Here is a 23,410-nt window from a genome sequence, read left to right on the forward strand (position 1 = left end):
TATTTTTTAAATTATTATTATTTTTTAAGGCATCAAACAGCCCTCTAGCTCCTCTAGTGCAAAGGAAACCCCCACTGGCCTCTTAGGTGTTGAGCATTTCCTGACTCCTTGTTTTTCCCACATGGGGCTCATATTTCAAATGATTTTCTCCTGCCTTCTTTGGCAGAGAATTTCAAAGCGAGGATTTCCAGACCACCTAAATCAGAACCACCTGGGAAGGATTGCAGGTGCCCATGCCCCACTTTACCCGAAATTCCTGTAAGTAAAACCCAGGGATATGCACAACCTTCTGGGTGATCTGAAACACACCCAAGTCTCTAACCCCTACTTTAAAGGCAAGTATTTCATCTACCAGGGCAAAGGATAACACAAGACAGGAGTGGAAATACGACGCGGGTAGGGCTCAATTCCACATGGTGAAGAGACGCCAGAATGCCAATACTGGAGCAGCTGGACAAATGCAGAAACTGAGGCCGGGAAAAGGGAACAGGGAAGGGAACTAAAACAGATGCGAAGCCAAAAGCCCGTCTCGGAGGCCCACTGCTTCATCTCCTGGCCTTTAAACAGGGTTACGGGAGACGTTTTGAGAGGGAAAAGTAGGGAAGGCAGCCTTGGGCTGAGAGGCCAGGTCTGAGGAAACCAGTGAGGAGCCCAGAGTCCCCTTGTACGTCCCGCTTCGCAGACACTGGGGGGGGGCGATATGTAGGGACCCCACAACAGTGCCGGGAAGGCGCCGGGGCCTCTGGCAGGAGGAGACCCGGGCAGCGCCCTGAGCCCCAAGCCCAGGCCCAGGGCCGGGCAGCCCTCACCGCCCCTACCTTCGGCTTCCCGCCCGGCAGCCGAGGGGCAGACACAACCCCCACAATTCCAGGCGGCCGCAGCGGCAACCAGCTCCCTGTACGCAGACGCAGCGGCCACCGTCAGAAGCCGTGAGCGCGCGGCTATTATGTCACTCGCCTCCTCGCCCAACTGTCGTCTGCCGGACAGCGTACGGCCGCCTCACTCCCTTTCCCGCACTCGGAGTTGTCAGCCCCACCCCTCCCGGCTTCTGTTAAGTCCCGCCCCCTAGCGTCTATCTGAGCAAACCTCCTGGAACTTATTTACCCCAGTATCCCTCCGCCAGCGTGAGGTACCCGCGGGCCTAGTTCTGCTCCTATACCAGAGCTTAACTTCTTTCTAGCGGAAAGATCATCAGAAAGAAGTTAGAGGTGAGACTGCCCTGGTGGTCCAGGGGGTTAAGACTCCGGGCTTCCACTGCAGGGTACGTGGGTTTCCTGGTTGAGGAACTAAAATTCCCACAAGCCGCATAGTGCTGCTAAAAAGAAACCAGAGGTGGTAGGGAGTAAAAAATCAAACTGGTGTGACTCAGTTGGGATAAAGCAGTAAGAAGTCTGAAGCAATAAACAGTCCTTAGAAAATTTATGCAGAATAGGGCACCAGCAAGTCACCTACTTTATATACTTATGTAATGTGTGAATTGAAAACGACTAATTATTTTAAAAATAAAAGTCACCATCAGCTCTAATTCCGTTCTACCACTGAATATCTTATTTATATATGCCAGGTGTTGTGTATACATTATATTTACTTCTTATAACTTCTTTTTTTTTTTTTTGGCTGCGTTGGATCTTTGTTGCTGAACGCGGACTTTCTCTAGTTGCGGCGAGTGGGGGCTACTCTTCGTTGCAGTGCACAGGCTTCTCATTGCGATGGCTTCTCTCGTTGTGGAGCATGGGCTCTAGGCGTGCGGCCTTCAGTAGTTGTGGCTCGTGGGCTCTAGGGCGCAGGCTCTGTTGTTGTGGCGCACGGGCTTAGTTGCTCTGCGGCATGTGGGATCTTCTTGGACCAGGGCTCGAACCCGTGTCCCCTGCATTGGCAGGCGGATTCTTAACCATTGCGCCACCAGGGAAGCCCCTCATAACTTCTTAAGATCAGAGCCGTCACCCCCTTTTTATAGATGGGGAAGCTGTGGCTCAAAGAGGTTGAAAGACTTATACAAGTTCATACAGTCTGAAAGTGCTATAACTGGGAATTTAAGTCAGAGAAAGGATAATCTAAACAATAAGAGCAAACAATCAACCTATCTGTTTAGTTCCTTTCCCTTTTCCATGTATTATGTGAGCTTCTAGCAGTTAATCTACTTTCTTGATTATGTTTACTCCAAGCAGATGGAAGATTGACTTCACAGCCATGAACAAACTTTGGTTAGTAGCCTGGGAAGAGAGAACAAGCCCCTAGGCTTCAGTGAGTAGTGCCACTTTATTAGAAAAACCTACATAAGATACTTCTCTGGGACTGGGTGGGAAAGGACAGGGAACAGCTCACTTTTCCCATGGAACACCCAGGAGGCTGGTGAGAATAGCTGGGCCCAGGAATAATTCTAGTTTGTGTCACTGCCTAGTACCACGAGGACAGATAATAAATGTTCAACAAGTATTTACTGCATCAGTGGTACATTGCATAGTGAACATATAAATTACAACTGAGCCTGACACAAGTTATAAAAAAGATATTAATAAAGTACTACAAGAGTAAGATGCTTAAAAATAGAATAACTCAAATCTCAGAATTCATACTTAAACGCTTGAGCCAAGAGAAGAGTCCAGCTGGACACAGAGCTGCCAACACTCAGAGGAGCCTGGCTTCCTTCTTGGGACAGATCTAACCAGCTCAAATATGTGCAGAAGGAAAATTCTGTATCCCCCCAATCCCCAAACCTCTAAAAGCCCTGACTGAGAACCCCTTCCCAGGGGAACTAGCTCCAAGCTCAAGCCTATTGAGCTGCTAAAATCAGAGTGCAGGGCTGGGCCTAAGCAGATTGCCTCTACTCTTGTGGCCCCCAAACAAGGAGGACCACTGTAAAGGTGGAAAGTTTGAAATCCAAGGATCAGATTGGGTGGTGGGATTACGTTGGTCTCTTCTCTGTTTCCCTGTATTACTCTTGGAATTGAGCGGAAATAAGTTTTAAATTTCCTTTTCAATAAGTAAACAACAACTAAAAAGCCTTCTGTCCCTTACAACTCTGTTGGAGAGCTTCCAAGTTCCCTCTTTCACTCCCCAGAAGAGCAAAACCTTGGAAAGGTAAAGAGCCTGGGGAACCACCTTCAACCTTGCCACCATCAATTAAAGGAAACCACAGCAGCACCCACCCCCAGAGCCCTGGCTAGGCAGAGATTTATATGATCGATCTGGCCTACCTCAACAAGCAAAATGTGAGGATAGATCATTTCTCCTCTGATCAAACTTTCCCAATTAATCTCTGACAAGCCTGATACCAAGTTGTGTGAAAGCATTCCTGACATCAGGAATTGGCTCTCTGCTCTCTCTGGATGGCCCTAGAATGTTGAGTGTGGGGAGCCGGAGCCCTAGCTCTCTGTCTCACCACCCCATTGTCCTGCCCCCTCCTCTGTGTGTACCCCCCAATCCCAGCTCTCACCATACACTTTATTTTTTTTAATTTATTTAATTAATTTATTTATTTGGTTGCAGCAGGTCTTAGTTGCAGCAGGTGGGCTCCTTAGCTGTGGCATACAAACTCTTAGTTGCGACGTGCATGTGGGATCTAGTTCCCTGGCCAGGGATCGAACCCGGGCCCCCTGCATTGGGAGCATGGAGAGTCTTAACCACTGCGCCACCAGGGAAGTTCCTCACCATACACTTTAAATCCTGCTGCCAGGAATCACTTCTGAACTCCAGACATTTTATTTACTTGAACATGAGTACTGTGCTACATGCGGTGAGGATACATCTCTGATACTATCCCACCTGTTCTTACCCTTAAAGAGCTCAGAGTCAGATGAGAGACACAGAAATGTAAACAGATCAAATCAACACAGTCCAGCAAGGGCCATAAAACAGAAATTTTAACAAAGAGCTATAAGTTCACACTTCTGTCTATCTTTCCAGATCCCTTATGTGAATAAAACTTTTTCACATTCATCATCTTGTTTGCTTCAGACAGCCCTATGAGGCAGATGGGGCCAATTTTTATCCCCATTTTACAAATAAAAGAAAAACTCTTCTCTCTGAACTCTTCAGAGCTGTGCTGTCCAACACAGTAGCCAATAGCCACATGCAGTATTTAGATTGAAATTAATTAAAATTAAATAAAATTTTAAGCTCAGTTCCTTAGTCACACCAGTCACATTTCAAGTGCTCAAGAGCCACATGTGGCTAACGTCTACCATATTAGACAGTGCAGATTATGAAACATTTCCATCACCGCTAAAAGCTCTGTTAGAAACAGTGCTTTAGAGGTCTTGAGAGGCTGAGAGTCAGTGCAAGGGCAGGACTGTGAAGCTAGAGAGAGCTCTCTGCGGTCCCAGAAAAGCTAAATCGAGCTGCCAACATGGAAGAAGCAAGAAGCTGATAGCAAGAAGCTGAGAGGAGGGACTTCCCTGGTGGCGCAGTGGTTGAGAGTCCACCTGCCGATGCCGGGGACACAGGTTCGTGCCCCGGTCCAGGAAGATCCCACATGCCACGGAGTGGCTGGGCCCATGAGCCATGGCCACTGAGCCTGCACGTCCGGAGCCTGTGCTCCGCAACGGGAGAGGTCACAACAGTGAGAGGCCCGCGTACCGCAAAAAAAAAAAAAAAAGCTGAGGGGCACTGCCAAGGAGACCAAGAGGAACTGGCCGTCTGAACCAGGGTCCTCTACTACCTGTGCTGCACTCAGATGGAGTAGGTGGCAGCAGCTAAGGCAGGGCAAAGATGAGATGACCTCTGCCCTGGGACTGGGCACACTTGAGCCCATCAGCAGCTTCCTTGGTGCCAGTCAGGAATTCTAGGTCTCTCTAACCCAGGAGACATCAACGACCCCAGTGTCTGTGCTTTGCTCAGGTGCATTTCTGAAGGCCTCAGTAGCAGAAAAGGAGAATTTTAAAAACAGTGTTTTCAGCCCCTGAGAAAGGGATGTGAGGCCTCTGGATGGCAGCCTTCCACCTGCTAGAAGGCTTTGGCATCTCCAGGGCGTTTTGGCCAGAAAAAGGTAAGTAAATTTAAGCTGCACTTGCTTTCAGCTAAACAGGCCTCTCTGGTTCAAAGGGAAAGCACGCAAAAGAAGAGACTCAGAAGACAGACAAGATTCAAAGGGTTGGGCTTCCCTGGTGGTGCAGTGGTTGCGAGTCCACCTGCCGATGCAGGGGACACAGGTTCGTGCCCCGGTCCAGGAAGATCGCACATGCCGCGGAGCGGCTGGGCCCGTGAGCCATGGCCGCTGAGCCTGCGCGTCCAGAGCCTGTGCTCCGCAACAGGAGACGCCACAACAGTGACAGGCCCGCAATACTGAAAAAAAAAAAAATTCAAAGGGTTCTCACCAAACAGCTCCCACTGAGGCCAAAGCTAAACCCCAAGAACCATGATTCTGTCTCCAGAAACACCTTCAACCACACACCTACTCATGTACACAGACATTTGACACAAATGTACTGCCTATGGGCACCCACAAAGGCACTGAATCACAGGAACACAGAGCAGACAGCTACAGCCGCATAACAAAGCATCCACAGTCATTTATTTAGCAATTTGGGCAGGGCTTGGCAGGGAAGAATAGACTCTGCTCTATGCACTGTCCACTGGCGTGGCTCAACTAAGGCATGGTTCTCACTCACATGGCTGGCAGTTGCCGCTGGCTGTCAGCTGGGACCTCAGCTGGGGCTGTCAGCCAAGACACTGACAAGTGGCCTCTCCCAGGATCTGCTTGGCCTCCTCACAACTTAGTGGCTGGTTTCCAAGAATGAGCATCCCAAGAGAACCAAGCATTAAGATGCATGGTATTTTTACGATCTAGCCTCAGAAGTCACGTAGCATTATTTCTGCCGTACTCTATTGGTTGAACCCTTCTCTCCTCTGACATTGTCCCTAATAAAGGTCCCCAAGCACCAAAGCTTTGGGAGATCACATGTGGAGAATAAGGCTTGCCATGTGGCACGTCACAGGACGTTGGATCATCAAATCCAATATCGTTGTCAGCAGAGAGCCTAGAATTGGGATTGTAGAGCAGTGTAAGAACAGGCTTTGAAATTGGACAGACGTTTTAAGTCCTGACTGCCCCTCACTAGCTAAGCAAGTTGCTTTAACTTTAAGCAATGTTAAAGGTGTGTTTCCTTATTTGTAAAAAGGAGATAATATTAGTACTCACCTCAGTAATTGTTATGGAGATTAAATGGGATAATATATATAAAGCATTCAGCCCGGTGCCTGGCACAGTAAGTGCTGAATAGTTCTTAGCTATTACTATTCTTTTCCATGCCTGTTGGCTACACAGATGTTGTGCTAGAAGCTGGGCAAAGTTAAATCACACACATATACACATGTGGGTACTTATAGACTCACACAGGGGATCCAGCTTTATATCCCTACTTATATTCTAAGTAATTATCACACTCTCAGACGTACACATATTACACACATATTATACATCATGCCCAGACTCTATAGGAGCTTTTGCAGAAAGGTTACAAGAGGTATTACTAAGGCAGACAAATCCTCCTTCCAGTCAAAAATGAGACACAAAAAAACGAAAGGTATGGCAGTGTCTCTGGGACAGAGGGTTTCAAGGGGGTTCTTCTGGGGAAAAGAATACTGCATTTTCTGAGCTGGGTTAGAGTGACAAGTTGAATGTGGTTTTTCTCAGCAGTGTCTTTATTAGTCCATATGTTGGAGCACACAACAGGCCAGCTCAGGTGTCAAGGGGCTGGTCACATGCAACTAATCATTCTTATTTGTTTACCTAGTGTGGCTTCCCATTTCCCCACAGCCTCTGCAGAGACGCCCAGGGTGGGAGGCATTGGCACCAAGATCATTATGGAATTATGAGACCCATCGAACCATCATTAGAGCCACTGTGGGGAAATAAATCTTCCCTGGCTAGAACAGGACTGCACAGCCATGGGAACCCTCCTAATGTGTGTTCCTCAGGAACTGGTAGGGGTAAGAGCTGAAGAGTGGGGTAAGGTTAAGGGGTCCTTCTCCAGGGCTGGGGATCTAGGGGCTCTGGCCTTGTCCACTCCTCATCCTGGGGAACAATGATAATAATGACAACCTAATGTTAAACAGAACTTTACAGTTTATATCACTTTCTTGCATTCATTATACCATTTAATTCTCATAGGAATCCTGTGAGATGCAGGATACATTGTCCCTCATTAACCAAAAAGGAAACTGAAGTTCAAATACTCTGAGAGATGCGGCATGGTAGAGATGACCCATGGAACATGTGGAATGGAGTGCTTCTGAGAGTCCAGTTAGACCTCAGCTTTGATCTAGCTGCAAATCTAATATTTTCATATTACAAATAGGTCAGCTTTTATCTACCAGAGTATATCCATTAGTTAACAAATTTATTGAGTTCATAAGCCAGGTGGTATGCTAAGAGCTGGCCATATATGGTGAGTGAGCTGACTTAGTCCTCAAGTAAATTAAAGAAAGCCTCAACTTTTTTGCACTCCTGTCATTCAGAGGTGGGTTATATTTCCCCTCCCTTTGAATCTGGGTTGGCCTGTGACTGCTTTGACCAATGGAGTACAGAAGAAGTGACACTCTTCAATTATAAGCCCCATCTTTCAGAGTTTCCATTTTGGTTTTTTGGATACCTGAGCCACTCTTTCATAAGTCCAATCACTCTGAGGGAGGGACAGTACGGAAAGGGGCCCAGGTGAGCCCAGGCTTCCAGCTGACTTGCCAAGGTACCAGACATATGAGTGAAGCCTTCTTGGACCCTCTAGACCAGACCAATTTCTAACTGAGTGCCGATGAGCGGTGCCAGTCAACATCACATAGAGCAGAAGAATCATCCAACCAAACCCTTTCTGAAGTCCTGTTGCACAAAATCATGAGATGTAACAGAATGGTTGTTTTGGCAAACCTCTTCTATAAAGGGCCAGATAGTAAATACTTTAGGCTTTGTGGGCCACGTACCAATTCTGTCACATATTGTTCTTGTTTAGGGGGTTTCTTTTACAACCGCTTAAAAATGTGAAAAAAGTTCTTAATTTTTCAGTTATATAAAAACAGGTGTGGTGCAGTGATTAAGAATCCACCTGCCAATGCAGAGGACACGGGTTCGAGCCCTGGTCCAGGAGGATCCCACATGCCGCAAAGCAACTAAGCCCACAACTCAGTAGTTGTGCACCACAACTACTGAGCCTGCATTCTAGAGCCTGTGAGCCGCAACTACTGAAGCCCATGTGCCACAACTACTGAAGCCCACGTGCCTAGAGCCCGTGTTCCGCAACAAGAGAAGCCACCGCAATGAGAAGCCTGCGCACCGCAACAAAGAGTAGCCCCCACTCGCCGCAACTACAGAAAACCCGCGCAGCAACGAAGACCCAGTGCAGCCAAAAATAAATTAATTAATTAATTAATTTAAAAACAACAACCAAAAAAACAGGTGGTAGGCTGGATGTGGCACATGGGTCCTGCTATGCCAACCTCTGCTTTAGGCCACTAAGGTTTGGGGTAGTTTGTTACCTAGAAATAGCTAGCCAGAACAGTCCCTTCCTTCATGAAGCTAGAAGACTGCGAGGAAGACAACATAAAACAAAAAAACAATTACTAGTTAATCAGATTGCTGCATATGCTCTAAATGCCATGGGACTTTAACAACACTGATGGCTCCAGGAAAGGACTCCCCCCAAAAGGTAACATTTAGACTGAGACTTGAAGGATGACTATAAGTTTGCAGGTGAAAAGAAACAAAGAAGCATATAGTGGGCCCAGCATTTTGGTTCAGTGTGGGACTCTCTGAAGGGCAATACTAGTTCCAGAGCTCTCTCTTGGATTGGCGAAGGACTTCTTCCTCCACCCAATCTTCTTCTGCCTCCTGCCTTTCATAGGTATTGTTCCCTATGAACATCTGGAACCCTGAACCCAGTCTCAGTTCCTGCCTCTGGAAAACCCAACCCATGACACTTGCTAAAACAAAAAGGGAATTTATTGACTCACGTACGTGGAGAGTCTACAGGCAGAGTCCTGAGTGTCAAGCAGAGGTAGGTTTAGAGCTCCAACTAGGGTGACCAACATGGGACACAGGACTTTCAGTCCTAAAACCAGGAAGGTCACAGACAAACTCCAATGTATAACCAGGTCTTGATCTTTCCATGGCTTGGCTCTACTATCACCTGGGTGGGATAATTCAGTCTCAGGCTCTACACAAAGCAAGACAGGTCAGCACATTCAGACCCTGTATTCTCTCAAGTTGGAGACCTGCAAGAGGGAAACTAGTTTGCTACCCTTATAGCTCTAAGTAATTGGATTGAGTCTTATTGGCTCTCATTGGCCTGCTTGAGTCATGTGCCCTTATTTTTTAAGTTTAGTGTTTTTTGTTTTGGGGGGCACTTTTTTGGCTGCACCACGCGGCATGAGGAACTTCCCCAACCAGGGATGGAACCTGCAGTCCCAGCAGTGGAAGGGTGTAATCTTAACCACTGGACCACCAGGGAAGTCCCAAGTTTAGTATTTTTTTAATTGACATAATTCATTTACTAAAAATTCATCCTTTTAAAGTATGAAATTCAGTAGTTTTTAGCATACTCACAATGTTGTACAATTATCACCACTATCTAATTCCAAAACATTTTCAGCACCTCAAAGAGAAACCCCAGACCCATTAGCAATCATCCCCATTCTCCCTTCCTCCAATCCCTGGCAGTCACTAGTGTACTTTCCATCCCTGTAGCTTTGCCTATTCTGCATATTTCATATAAATGGAATCATATAACATATGGCCTGTCTTCTTTCACTTAGCACAATGTTTTCAAGTTTCATCCATGTTGTACCATGAATTAGTACTTCATTCCTTTTTATGGCTGAATAATATTACCCTTGTATGAATATACCAACATTTTATTTATCCACTCATCACATTATGGACATTTGGGTTGTTTCCATTTTTCATTGTTATGAATAATGCTGCTATGAACATTCCTATACAAATTTTTATTTGAAGACCTGTTTTAAATTCCCTTGGGTATACACCTAGGAGTAGAATTGCTGGATCATATGGTAACTCCATGTATGGCCCCATTTTTTAATCAATCACTGTGGCCTGGAGGATGGAATCGTCTGATTGGTTTAAACCTAAGTCACGGGCTCTACTCCTGGTGCTGAGGGTGGAGTCAGTTTCACTAGAACAACACGGACTGAGGAGAGAATGATGTTTCACCAGAAGGAAATGTGGAACGGATAGCAGATGCAGGGTGAATGGACTCGAGGCAGCAAATCCACAGATGACCACTGCAAATAACTACTTTACTGAATGCTTACTATGACCCAGGCACTGTGCTAAGTACATGCATTATCTCATTTAACCCTGCTAGCAACTTCATGAGGTTTCTACTATTATTCCTATTTTACATATGAGGAAACTGAGCCTCAGAAAAGTTGAGTAAGTTGCCAAGTTTGTGTATCCAGAAGGTGGGAATTTGAACCCAGTTCTGATTGCAAAGCAAAGTGTCAGAGAAAAAACAGATTTTGAGTTATTTCAAAGTGTATCTACTAGAGGCTCTTTTATTTCATTTGCCCAACATTGTTATAATCATTGTAGAAGAGTCTGTGTAACCAAAAATTTCCTTTTACATCAGGAACAGGGAAGAACAGGTTTTATAATGAAAAAAATCACAGTTGACATTTTTTTCCTTTAGATTTCCAAGTAAGCTTCCAACCTAGTGAGATACTGCATCATTGGCATTGAAATTAAGCAGCAATATTTCTCAGAAAGCCCCCATGCTTCTTGTAACCAACCATCTTTTTCAAATAGGTCTAGCAGAAATTCAGCTAAATTTTTCTTGTCATGAGATTAGGAAATGCAGAACACCACATCCTCCCACCACATTAACCTCCCTCAGACATGATTTACAAGAGCTCTTATCATAGGCTCTTCTGCAGTCCTCATGGTGAGGACCTGAGGCCAGGGATTTCTGACTCTCTGCTCCAGTAGACCAGAGCTTGGGCAGTGTGAGATGGGTGGGACAGAAGATGTGAGGTTGCCAAAGAGTTGAAAGGGTACAAGGAGTTGCATTTCATTGCCCCCACACCCTCTGCCGAATCCAAAAAGCCAGTCTTTGGAATATCATGGAAGAATAACTTCATATTAAGCTGCATACTGTATTAAGCTTCATACTAAGCTTCAGGCTTACAGCACCGCAATGACATTTAAGAGACTTCCTCCCACCATCTCCTCCTCCCCAGTATACACACATCCCCACCAAAGCAACTTGCATCCTAAGCCCTTAAAAGATTTACTGCCAGTATCACAGACAAATTAGTGAATGCTCCAGCAGTTGTTTCCAAAGACAGGACACTCATTTGCATGAGGAGTTGCATGCCATCTGCATTATATTTGCAAGTAATTTGCATATCATGTCTGCCCTGTCAGAATGTACATAAATCCTTTATACTTTTGCTTTTTTATTTTCTAAAAAGGACTATGCCTCCACATCCTGCCCAGACTGTCTGGTAAATTACCAGTCGAGTATTCCTAGCTTGATTGTGAAGAGCCTCACATGCCATGCTAAGGAGATCTCAAACTGTAGCGAATCCCCAAGGATATCAGAAACCAGTTTGAGATGCTTCCTTCATTCATTTATTCAACAAATCTTTACTGAACACCTACAATGTACCAGACACTGTTCTGGGTGCTGAGGATATATCTTTGAACAATGAGATAAAAATAATTACAGCATTAAAAATTAAATGCTGGGGACTTCCCTGGTGGCATAGTGGCTAAGAATCTGCCTGCCAATGCAGGGGACATGGATTTGAGCCCTGGTCCAGGAAGATCCCACATGCTACAGAGCAACTAAGCCCGTGTGCCACAACTACTGAGCCTGCACTCTAGAGCCCATGAGCCACAACTACTGAGCCTGTGTGCCACAACTACTGAAGCCCACACACCTAGAGCCCATGCTCCACAACAAGAGAAGCCACTGCAATGAGAAGCCCACGCACTGCAATGAAGAGTAGCCCCCACTCGCCACAACTAGAGAAAGCCCGCACACAGCAATGAAGACCCAACGCAGACAAATTAATTAATTAATTAATTTTTTAAAAAATTAAATGCTGTCATTTCAGAAGATCACTTCTCACCAACCCAATCAATAAATACAAGTGCAAACCAACACAAAAATCTCAAAGTGTTTGGCTATAAGATAGTCATCTGGGTATTACAGACTATGCTTACATTTAAAAAAATTAATCCCGAAATTAAATAATACATTTCTTTTTTTAATATTTATTCATTTATTTGGCTGCATCGGGTCTCAGTTGTGGCATGCAGGATCTTCGTTGCGGCATGCGGGACCTTACATTGCAGCACAGGGCTCAGTAGTTGTGGCATGCTAGCTCTCTAGTTGTGGCGTGAAAGCTTTAGAGCATGTGGGCTTAGTTGCCCGTGGCACGTGGGATCTTAGTTCCCTGACCAGGGATTGAACCCGCGTCCCCTGCATTGGAAGGCGGATTCTCAATCACTGGACCACCAGGGAAGTCCCAAATAATACATTTCTTAAAGGGTACTGAAGACCCCTGAGAATACATCCACAGTGATCCATGAGCCCCAGGTTTGAAAAACACTAACTAGAGAGTCATTAAAAGATTTAAGCAGGGGACTTCCCTGGTAGTCCAGGGGCTAAGACTCCACGCTCCCAATGCAGGGGTCCCAGTTCGATCCCTGGTCTGGGAACTAGATCCCACATGCCGCAACTAAGTGTTCACATGCTGCAACTAAAGATTCCACATGCCAGAACTAAAAGATCCCGCATGCTGCAACTAAAAATTCCACACACCACTAAAGATCCCACAAGCAGCAACGAAGATCCCTCGAGCCGCAATTAAGACCCAGTGCAGCCAAATAATTAAAGAAAAATAAATTTTAAAAAAGATTAAAGCGGACTTCCCTGGCGGTCCAGTGGTTAAGACTGTGCTCCCACTACACAGGGCACAGGGTTCAATCCGTGGTCAGGGTAAGATCCCACAAGAAAATGACCTAGGTTTGTGTCTTAGTTCTTTCTGACAGCTACATGGAGGGTGGGCTGGAAGCAGTTTCAGGTCAGAGGCTAAGAGATCAGAGAGAGACTTCAATAGTCTGGGTGTGACTCAGATGTGGCGCTGTCCACAATGCCAGCCTCATAAACCTTGGCCCCCTCACTGATGTCTGTCTGAAATCAAGTCACAACACTTACATGGTAGCTTCAGAAATTTTACATAAAAATTTGTGCAGTCACAGAGAGGGGTCACAACCTACATGGTTTCACTTGAAAAATCAGGTCTAGACATGTCTATCCAAATTCTCTTATGCAGCCATAAGTTGAAGGTCCTTCTCAACTCTTCCATCACCCAGCTCTCAACTGACTCTAGTGTCTCTCTTCTTGATCTTTTAAACTCTGGGACTCCAAATACATCATGTCTTAATTTTGTGGAGCAATTCAACTTCTATTTGAAAACCCCAGGAGTGTTTGAAAACAATGGGCCCTTCAGTTCCAGGACCTACCCTATGGGAAGTTATAAATAACTTAAAAAAAAGTTCTGTCCTTAAGTAAAGAACCTTATCAAGAGCAATAGCTCTGTAAGGGAGAGAAGAGCCAGAGATAGATAGCAGAGGGAGAATCACGACTATAGGGGGGAAAGGAAGCCCATGGCCAAATACAAAGATTCAAGGGGTAGGCCACAAACAGCTCTCATTAGGTCTTAGTCACATGGTTAGGGTGGATTGCTTGGTTTAGAAGCTCAGAGGTACCCAGACAGGGTCTGGTTAAAAACCCAAGGTGATGCCAACCAAAAAGAGGAGAAAGGTAATGGACAGGAGTCTAAGGAGAAGTGAGATGTAGAGAGATGTAGCAGAAAACAAAAGAAGAGCTTCAACGGGCTTCCCTGGTGGCACAGTGGTTGACAGTCCGCCTGCCGATGCAGGGGACATGGGTTCGCGCCCCGGTCCGGGAGGATTCCACATGCCGCGGAGCGGCTGGGCCCGTGAGCCATGGCCGCTGAGCCTGCGCGCCCGGAGCCTGTGCTCTGCAACGGGAGAAGCCACAACAGTGAGAGGCCTGCGTACCACAAAAAAAAAAAAAAGAAGAGCTTCAAGAAAGAGGGAGCCAGCAATGTAGAACATCACAGAGAGGTCAAGTACAAGGAAAACTGGAGAGAAGTCATTGGATCTAGCAATTAAGGTGACCAAAAGAGCAGTTGTAGTGAGGTCTTGTGGGAGATACTGTTAATTATTTACCCCAAAGCTATTTTCCCACCCTCCTTCCCTACTTACAAGGACTACCTCCCACTAAAGGGGAGGCTGGATAATTTCTCAGTATTCCTTCCCCCACTCCTTTAAACCCAAGGATAGACAAGTGACCTAGTTCTGGGCAAAGGGACTTGGGAATAAGCCTAGAAGCTTATGGAAAAGATTTTCCTTTTCAATACAATATATATCTTCAACCCCTTCCTTTCCTGCCTTGAAAGTTGTATATGAGCTCATGCTGTTCAGAGCTGTGGCAGCCATCTTAGGACTGTGGGGGGGGACAAGCTCAAGAATGGAACAAACACCCTGAGGAAGGCAAATGAGAAAAGCCTGGATCTTTGTGTGTGTGTTTCTGTCTGTGTGTATGTGTGTGTGATCTTAGTTCCCCAACCAGGCATTGAACCCAGGGCCACAGCAGTGAAAGCACCGAATCCTAACCACTGGACCACCAGGGAACTCCAAAGCCTGGACCCTTGATGGTATTACTGAGTGGTGAAATTACCCAAACCTGAAGCTACTTACCTCTGGATTTCTTGTTATACGAGATAAATAAATGTTCTTACTTCTTAAATCACTGTTAGTCAACTATTTCATTATTTACAAGCATGACACATGGTGAACATGGAAGCCAGAACTACATTTACTGAGGAGGGAATGAAAAACAAGAAAGTAAAGATTCTTAGTGCTGTCCAGGGGTTTCCAAATGCCAATTAATGAACTAGCTGCATTAAAATTACAGAAGGAGCTTTCTAAAAATACAGCTGTCTCTCCTTTATTCCTGGAATATTCTGATTCAGTAAGTCCAGCACAGAGCACAGGGATCTTGCTTTTTAATAAGGGCCCCACTGGTACACCATTTTGGAAAGTTGTTGGCACTTTCTTATAAAGTTAAACATACACATATACACCTACCCTATAACCTACAATTCCACTCCTAGATATTTACCCAGGAAAAAGAAAAATATATGTCCACAAAAAGAAGTGTATGAGAATATCCATAGTAGCCTTATTCATAACAGCTGAAACTGGAAACAAGCCCAAATACCCATAGCAGAAGAATGAAAGAGATCAAGGGCTGGGGATGATTACAAAGATAACCAAGGGGGCTTCCCTGGTGGTGCAGTGGTTAAGAATCTGCCTGCCAATGCAAGGGACACGGGTTCATGCCCTGGCCCAGGAAGATCTCACACGCCACGGAGCAACTAAGCCCATGCATCACAACTACTGAGCCCACATGACACAACTATTGAAGCCTGAGCGCCTAGAGCCAGTGCTCCACAACAAGAGAAGCCATGACAACGAGAAGCCAGCGCACCACAACAAAGAGTAGCCCCCGCTCACTGCAAATAGAGAAAGCCTGTGCACAGCAACAAAGACCCAATGCAGCCAATAAATAAATAAATAGATAGATAGATTTTTAAAAAAACAAAAAAGATAACCAAGGGACATTGGAGGCCTGATCACGACTGGAAATCAGACCCTGGAGCCAATGAGCACAGTTCTGTGGTTTTCTCTGGTAGCCTCGAGGCAGGAGCAGAGTAAATGAACGTTGTCCGAGCTATGTATGGGAAATAGAATGGGAGGGATGAAATGACAGGATGACAGGAGGCAAAGGGACTAAAGGAAGTGGCGAGAATGGAGGCAAAGTGACTATCTCTGTCTGAGGTTTCTTTTTTTTTTTTTGGCCGCGCGATCTCAGTTCCCCAGGGATTCCCCAATCAAACCAGGGATTGAACCCATGCCCTGAGCAGTGGAAGCAAAGAGTCCCAACCATTGGACCGCCAGGGAATTCTCTGTCTGAGACTGTTTTTGAAACACCCCTGTCCAGGCTTCCCTTATTCTGCCCCCTTTGGCTCTGCCCTCCATGTGTTTCGTGCCTCCTTTTCCTTGGATTCGAAGTAGGAAAACCAACCAACCCATTTTGCACACTGGGACTGAGGCTTAAAGGAGAGAAAGTAGGAAAGGTCAAAGTCAGTGTTGAGGGAAGTGAAGCAAAAGCTGAGGGCAAGACAGAGATGTCCCTGAGACGTTCAGCCTACCTGGGGACCCTAGAAAGGGCAAAGGCAAAATCCCAAGTTTGTGTGGCAGCCAAGGAGGTTGACCCTGCTCTCACTGAGGGTCTGAGGAGCTGTTATCTATGGGATAACTGGTAGCCTGAAAAATTAATTGGCCCGCTCCGGATAGGAGATAAAAGGAAAATTCTACCCAAGCAGGTGTCACACTAATTTGGCAGGAGGCTGGGTGCTGATTTGCATATGTCAACATCCTCTTCCCTTATTCTTCCCTCTCCCTCAGTAAGGCTGGTTTCAAGCTGCTCCCTAGGGAGGAGCATCAGAGAAGCGCAGCCTTGCATGGATGAAAATTAGGCTTTCTAAGGAGAGAAGTCCTGGAAAGGAGAGTGGAGACAGCTGTAACCTTACAGCTCTAACTTCCCTTCCTCTCTCTCCTTGCAGGCTCAGTAGAAGGAAAGGAAAAGAAACCAACACTATCAAAGATCTACTTTCTCTCTCTCTTTTTTTTTTTTGGTGGTACGCGGGCCTCTCACTGTTGTGGCCTCTCCCATTGCAGAGCACAGGTTCCGGACGCGAAGGCTCAGCGGCCATGGCTCACGGGCCCAGCCGCTACGCAGCATGTGGGATCTTCGCGGACCGGGGCACGAACCCGTGTCCCCTGCATCGGCAGGCAGATTCGCAACCACTGCACCACCAGGGAAGCCCTCAAAGGTTTACTTTTTATCCAGCCCTATGCTGAAAGCATTTAACCTAATCTTCCGAACAACCCTGCAAGTCCAAGATCATACTCAAGTAAGGAAAGAGGAGTTTGGGGGAGGGGAAGTGTCACACAGCTAGTGAGGGGCCATGCCGGGACCCCCAGTGCATGTCAGTCTGACTCAAACTCTGAACTGTTTCTACTATAATGAGCTGAGTGGTGTTTTCTGTGTGTGTCAAAAATTAATCGAGCCTATAGCCAATGCAGATACTTAATTGTAGAGCACTGACTTGCAGGAAAGGGCTCAATTTCCCTAATTCCCAGGGCACCTAGTGACACACAGAGCAACAGCTAAGACTGTCACCCACCAACAATAACAACAAAACAACAATGGGGGACTTCCCTGGTGGCACAGTGGTTAAGAATCCGCCTGCCAATGCAGGGGTCACGGGTTCAAGCCCTGGTCCGGGAAGATCCCACATGCTGTGGAGCAACTAAGCCTGTGTGCCACAACTACTGAGCCTGCACTCTAGAGCCTGCAAGCCACAACTACTGAGACCCCACACCACAACTACTGAAGCCCGTGTGCCTAGAGCCTGTGCTTCACAACAAAAGAAGCCACCACAATGAGAAGCCCGTGCACTGCAATGAAGAGTAGCCCCCACTCGCTGCAACTAGAGAAAGCCCGTGCACAGCAACAAAGACCCAATACAGCCAAAAAATAAATAATTTTTTTTAATTTTAAAAAAAAAACAATGGGAGCCACTACTTCTCCAGATCTAAGTGCTGAGTATTGTTTTAAGGGCTTTATAGGTATCGTCTAATATTTATCTTCACAATACCCTATGAGGCAGCCAATGATTATCCTTTCAAGCACCTATGGAACATCTAAAAAACTGATCACATACTAGACAGAAGAGTACATCTCATCAGATATTTTTGAAAATCAATAAACCACTTTCTTTAATCAAAATAGAACTTAACAACAAAAAGATAACAAGGGTCCCATGCATTTGGAAATGCTTCTAGACTCATGGGACAAAAATTAAATCAAAATGAAGATATTTAGGGCTTCCCTGGTGGTACAGTGGTTGAGAGTCCGCCTGCCGATGCAGGGGACACGGGTTCGTGCCCTGGTCTGGGAAGATCCCAACATGCCGCGGAGCGGCTGGGCCCATGAGTCACGACCGCTGAGCCTGAGCGTCCGGAGCCTGTGCTCCGCAACGGGAGAGGCCACAACTGTGAGAGGCCCGCGTACCGCCAAAAAATAAATAAATAAATAAAGATATTTAGAAATTAAAATTAGCTGTGGGAAGCAGATAATGTGATACTTAAAGGTAAATGTGTGGATTTAAATGCTTATATAAAAAAAGCAAAAGCTGGAAAAAAGCATCCAACTCAAGAAATGAAAAAAGAACACACTAATCCAAAAGAGAGTAGGAAGAAGAAATCACAACACAAAACCAAATTTTAACAAATTAGGAAATAGAGATACTATAGAAGATCAATAAAAACTTTTGATAAGCTCAATCAAGAAAAAGAGAAGGCATAAACAATATCAAAAAAATTTAAAGGGGACATAGCGGTAAATATAGTAGAAAATTTTAAATCATAACAGAATACTGTAAAGAATTTTAGGTCAATCAATTTTAAATTTTGATGAAATGGATAATTTCCCTTAATATGGAAAAACAATTCTATAATGGAGATATTATTATTATTTCTTTTCAACAGATAAGGAAACTGAGGAACAGAGAGGAACTTGTTCAAATTCCCATACTAGTAAGAGACAGAGTCTGGATTTGAAGGCCCAGTCAGTGGACCTCTAACTCATCCTTCCTCCTTCCCACATTTACTGAGCACCTGCCACTGTGCTAGGGATTATAGGAATAAAAGACAAAGTTCTTACCCTCAAGACGCTCCCAATCTAGGAGAAGAGATGAGGACAGGGAAAAGGGTGAGTTAAGTGAGCTACCTAGAGCACAAAATTTAAAGATCAATTTACTCTCACTTGCACAACTCTCCTTAAATTTCGCTCTCTATTCTTGGGCCTGCTAATAAGCATAATCACAACTACAAAGTTACATGCTTTCCACATTGAAACAGGTAAGAATTTTGAGCTATGGATTGTGAGGAAAGGGCATTCCAGGCAGGGGGGACTAGTATAAGCAAAGGACAGAACAGGGAAGCAGCATGATCCCTGGTGGGAACTACCAGCAGTTTGATATTTCAGAGGCATACAAATCAGTGCAAGGTAAAGAACGGCAGAGGAGAGGCTAGAGAGAGGGCCAATGTTCGTGTCATTGTAGGTGCTAAGGATTTTTGACTTTACTCTGAAGGTTTAAGCAGAGGAGTGACACGGGCAAAGTCGTATTTTATATGAGCCCTCTGGCTGGAACGTGGATGGTGTTGGGGGCAGGAACAGGCTGAAGGCAGATGACTTAGGAGGCCATAGCAGCATCCAGGCAAGAGATGAAGAGAGCCTGCTCTAGGGCAACAGCAGTTGGACTAAAAAACAGGAAAAGGATTTAAGAGGTATTTGAGATGTAAAATTGGCAGAACTTAGTGGCTGACTGAATGTGGGAGAAGAAAGTGTGAAAGGAATCAAGAATGAGACCGCCACCACCCAGTTTCTATCATGAAAAACTGGAATGCATAGTAGTAATATCAACTTCCATCTCTTTCTTGATTCATATATACATCCAATAATCTATCCATCTTTTTAGTCATTCATTCATTCATTTTTTTGATTCATACATCTATATATCCATCCATTTATACATCTATCCTTTAATCAAATTCTTATGAGTATCAAAGCACCATGAAGAATACATGTATAGGGCTTCCCTGGTGGCGCAGTGGTTAAGAGTCCACCTGCCAACGCAGGGTACATGGGTTCAAGCCCTGGTCCAGGAAGATCCCACATGCTGCGAAGCAACTAAGCCCGTGTGCCACAAATACTGAGCCTGAGCTCTAGGGCCCGCGAGCCACAACTACTGAGCCCACGTGCCACAGCTACTGAAGCCTGCGCGCCTAGAGCCCATGCTCCACAACAAGAGAAGCCACTGAAATGAGAAGCCTGTGCACCGAAACGAAGAGTAGCCCCTGCTCACTGCAACTAGAGAAAGCCCGCACGCAGCAATGAAGACCCAATGCAGCCAAAAATAAATAAATAAAATAAATATATTTATTTTTTAAAAAGTTAAAAAAAAAAAGAATGTTTGTATAAAAATGTATACTACTTGGCTTTACTCATTTATTCACTCACTCACTAAACGTTTATTGACATCCTGCTATGTGCCAGATACTATTCTAGGTAACAGAGATATAGCAGTGAAGAAGCAAAAAAGGTCCTGCTTAAGGACTTAATATTTTAGTGGAAGATACAAATAGAAAGCTAAGAAATAATATAATTTCAAGTAGTGAAACTTCTTTGTAATAAAAGAAACCAGAGTTCCTTGGAGAAATATACAATGTGAGCCTGGAGCATCTTGCAGTACCAGAAAGAAAGGAAGGACTCAAATAAAAACAAAATGATGGAAGTATATCAAGGGGACATAAGAGCCAACTTGAAAGGGCTCCCAGTAACAAAAATCGGAACAATCTGAGGAACAAAATAAAGTATTACTGGATTATAACCTCAAGTAAAAAATAAGTATTCATGAGTACTGATTTAAAAGAATTGACTGAATAAACAAATAAACAAGGAAGAAGAGACAAATCTCTCTTGCAGAATTCCAAATAATTTATGTAGATACCCCACCTTCAAGGAGGTGGAACACAACTTCCCACTTCTTAAGTATGGGCTGTACATAGTGACTTCATTCCAGAGGGTAGAGTAGGGAAAGGGAGGAGGAATAACTTTACAGTGAAGAAACCTAGCAAACTTAAACTCAGCCAGATGATCAATAATAACATCAACAGTAATAAGTCATTCTGATTGATATGATGTAATGAGAATTGTACTTTACTTTTGCAGTTTCCTCCCCAAAATCCATAACCCTAATCTAATCACGAGAAATCTCAGGCAAATCCCTACTGAGGGGCATTCTACAAAACACCTGACAAATACTTCGAAAGTGTCAAGTTCATCAAAAACAAGGAAAGTCGGGCTTCCCTGGTGGCGCAGTGGTTGAGAGTCTGCCTGCCGATACAGGGGACACGGGTTCCTGCCCCGGTCCGGGAAGATCCCATATGCCGCCGAGCAGCTGGGCCCGTGAGCCACGGCCGCTGAGCCTGCGCATCCGGAGCCTGTGCTTTGCAACGGGAGAGGCCACAACAGTGAGAGGCCCGCGTACCGCAAAAAAAACACAAACAAACAAACAAACAAAAAAACAAGGAAAGTCTGAGAAACTGTCATAGTCAAGAGGAGTCTAAGGAGACATGATGACTAAATAGACTGCAGTATCCTGGAAAAGAAAAAGGACATTACGCAAAAATTAAGAAAATCTGAATAAAATATGGACTTTCGTTAATAATAATATATCAATAATGGCTCAATAGTTGTGACAAATGTACCATACTAAAGTAAGACTTTGTTAACAGGGAGGGAAACTGGGTGTGCAGTATATGGAAACTCTGTACTGTCTTTGCAACTTTTCTGTAAATCTAAAACTATTATAAGATTAAAATTTTATTTTTTGTAATTTTTTAAAATAAATTTATTTATTTTTGGCTGCACTGCATCTTCATTGCTGCACGCGGGCTTTTCTCTAGTTGCGGCGAGTTGCTTCTAATCCAAGGGAGGAGCTAGGAAAGGTGAGGAAGAAAAGGAACCACCTGTGTGGCTCTGGAAAAAAACATCCTTAACCAGCATGTCTGGGGATGGGGGTAGGGATGTTTAGAGAGGAAGATGAAACCCACCAGACTGTCAACATCGAATGCTTGCATCTCAGACTACCAGCCCACATGGGGCAATTACTAAGTCTTCAGGCTAGAAAGATCACCACTAAATACAAAAATCTCTCCTTGTCTTCCAGGGAACTATATCTAAACTTGCAAACTTAAGGACTTGCTGGCTGAAGGGACCATCTGGGATTCTAGCCCTTCATTCATAAAGTATTTATGGAGCCATTACTATGTGCCGGGTAGTCTATAGGCTCTATGGAAACAGCAAAGAACAAAACAGACTAAACTCCCTGCCCTCAGGAGCTGATCGTCTCCTATGTCCCTGTGCTTTCCTGTAATCTCACCCTTTTACATGCCCAGAGACCCTAAGGCTATAGGGCAGAGCAAGGCAGATCTAGTCATCACTCCCTGAGCCCTGGTAAAACATACAAAAGTCTCCTTTTCAGAACAAAGTACAGTGATCAGCCCCTTGGCAGAGGGTGAATTTTCCCCGGGGCCAAACCCAAGCTGGGAGCAAAGGCCCCACATCTGGAGTGCCATTAGTTTGGATGTCACTGCAATTATCACGTTGGCTCCAGACAAAGCCAAATCACAACTGAAGACAGGATTTTAAACCACGACCTTCCAGAGTCTCATTAGGTAATTGATGCTGATCACATTGCTTAATGGGGACCCATAAAATGCTTGCTATTTATATTACAATGGGCAAAGAAAAGGCTCAGCTAACCAGATAATTGACTGATGATGTAAGGGACTAGGGTGAAGGGGTGGGAAGAGGCATGGAAACCTGGTGAAGTTTCCCTGCCTCTGGATTTTAGCGTCTCATTGGTGATGATTGTTTGACTGGATTCAGAAGAGACTGTGTACCATGGTCTTCACAAAGCCCAAAGCTGCTCTTCCCAGGAGCCAGGGACTAAGATAAGAATTGTCATTTAATAGGATTTTCTACAGCAGGCTAAATCGTTTGCTAAATGAGCAATTTCAATCACCCTTTCCCATCCACTAGGAGGGAATTAAGCTCACTTCTCCTCCAGCCTATACCCCCATCTCTCACATCTTCATTCCCTCACCAGCTCTTAGCAAGAAAGGTGGTCTGGTTGAAGTACAGAAGGTACAGATTATAGCAAGATGCTTTGGGCCCAACTGAGTTCACCAGATCAGGAGACTATAAGAGAGTTGCAGCCATATTCCCTACTCCTGCACACCCCAGACCACCCTTGGAGAGCCATGCACACCCTCCAAATGTGGGTCTCCTTAGAACAAAGACCCCAGGGTAGGCAAACTTCTCCAAAACTTGCCAAGAAGGAGCTGTAACACTTCCTACTGCAGAAAGGGGGTTGGGGATGAGATTAATTTCTTTCCATTATTGAGACCTGGGTCTTTTCAGCAGGGAGTTTTGATTAAATCCCACCAATTAAGGCATATAAGGCATTCTCATAACCTCTGGGTATTTGGAAGAGAACCTAGGGAAAAGGAAGGAATGATCTTGGGAAGGAAGAAGCCGTAGCGTCTTCAGTCTATGGACTGAAATCAGATTAATGGAAGATGTATCAGATAAGGAAGAATTCAGTGTTCCCAAATTCTGCCTCTTGTTTGGCCTAGGACCTCACCACATCTGGATTCATTTCT

General features: G+C 45.0%; 1 protein-coding gene across 3 annotated transcripts in view; it reads right to left on the reverse strand.

Annotated features, from left to right (window-relative positions):
• Nucleotides 1–23,410, reverse strand: part of SIL1 (SIL1 nucleotide exchange factor) — a 299,033-nt gene that overhangs the window by 248,825 nt on the left and 26,798 nt on the right. Inside the window, exon 1 of one of the 3 annotated variants that reach the window (XM_067731904.1) lies at nucleotides 958–982. The exons of 1 other annotated variant lie outside the window; for it this stretch is intronic. The gene's annotated coding sequence lies outside the window, so the exon portion shown is untranslated. Of the gene's footprint in view, nucleotides 1–818; nucleotides 983–23,410 lie in introns of those variants that run through there. One more of the 3 variants, XM_067731901.1, reaches the window with a different exon arrangement.

The sequence above is a fragment of the Pseudorca crassidens genome, chromosome 3, assembly GCF_039906515.1.
Source record: "Pseudorca crassidens isolate mPseCra1 chromosome 3, mPseCra1.hap1, whole genome shotgun sequence".
NCBI classification, from domain to species: Eukaryota; Metazoa; Chordata; class Mammalia; order Artiodactyla; family Delphinidae; genus Pseudorca; species Pseudorca crassidens.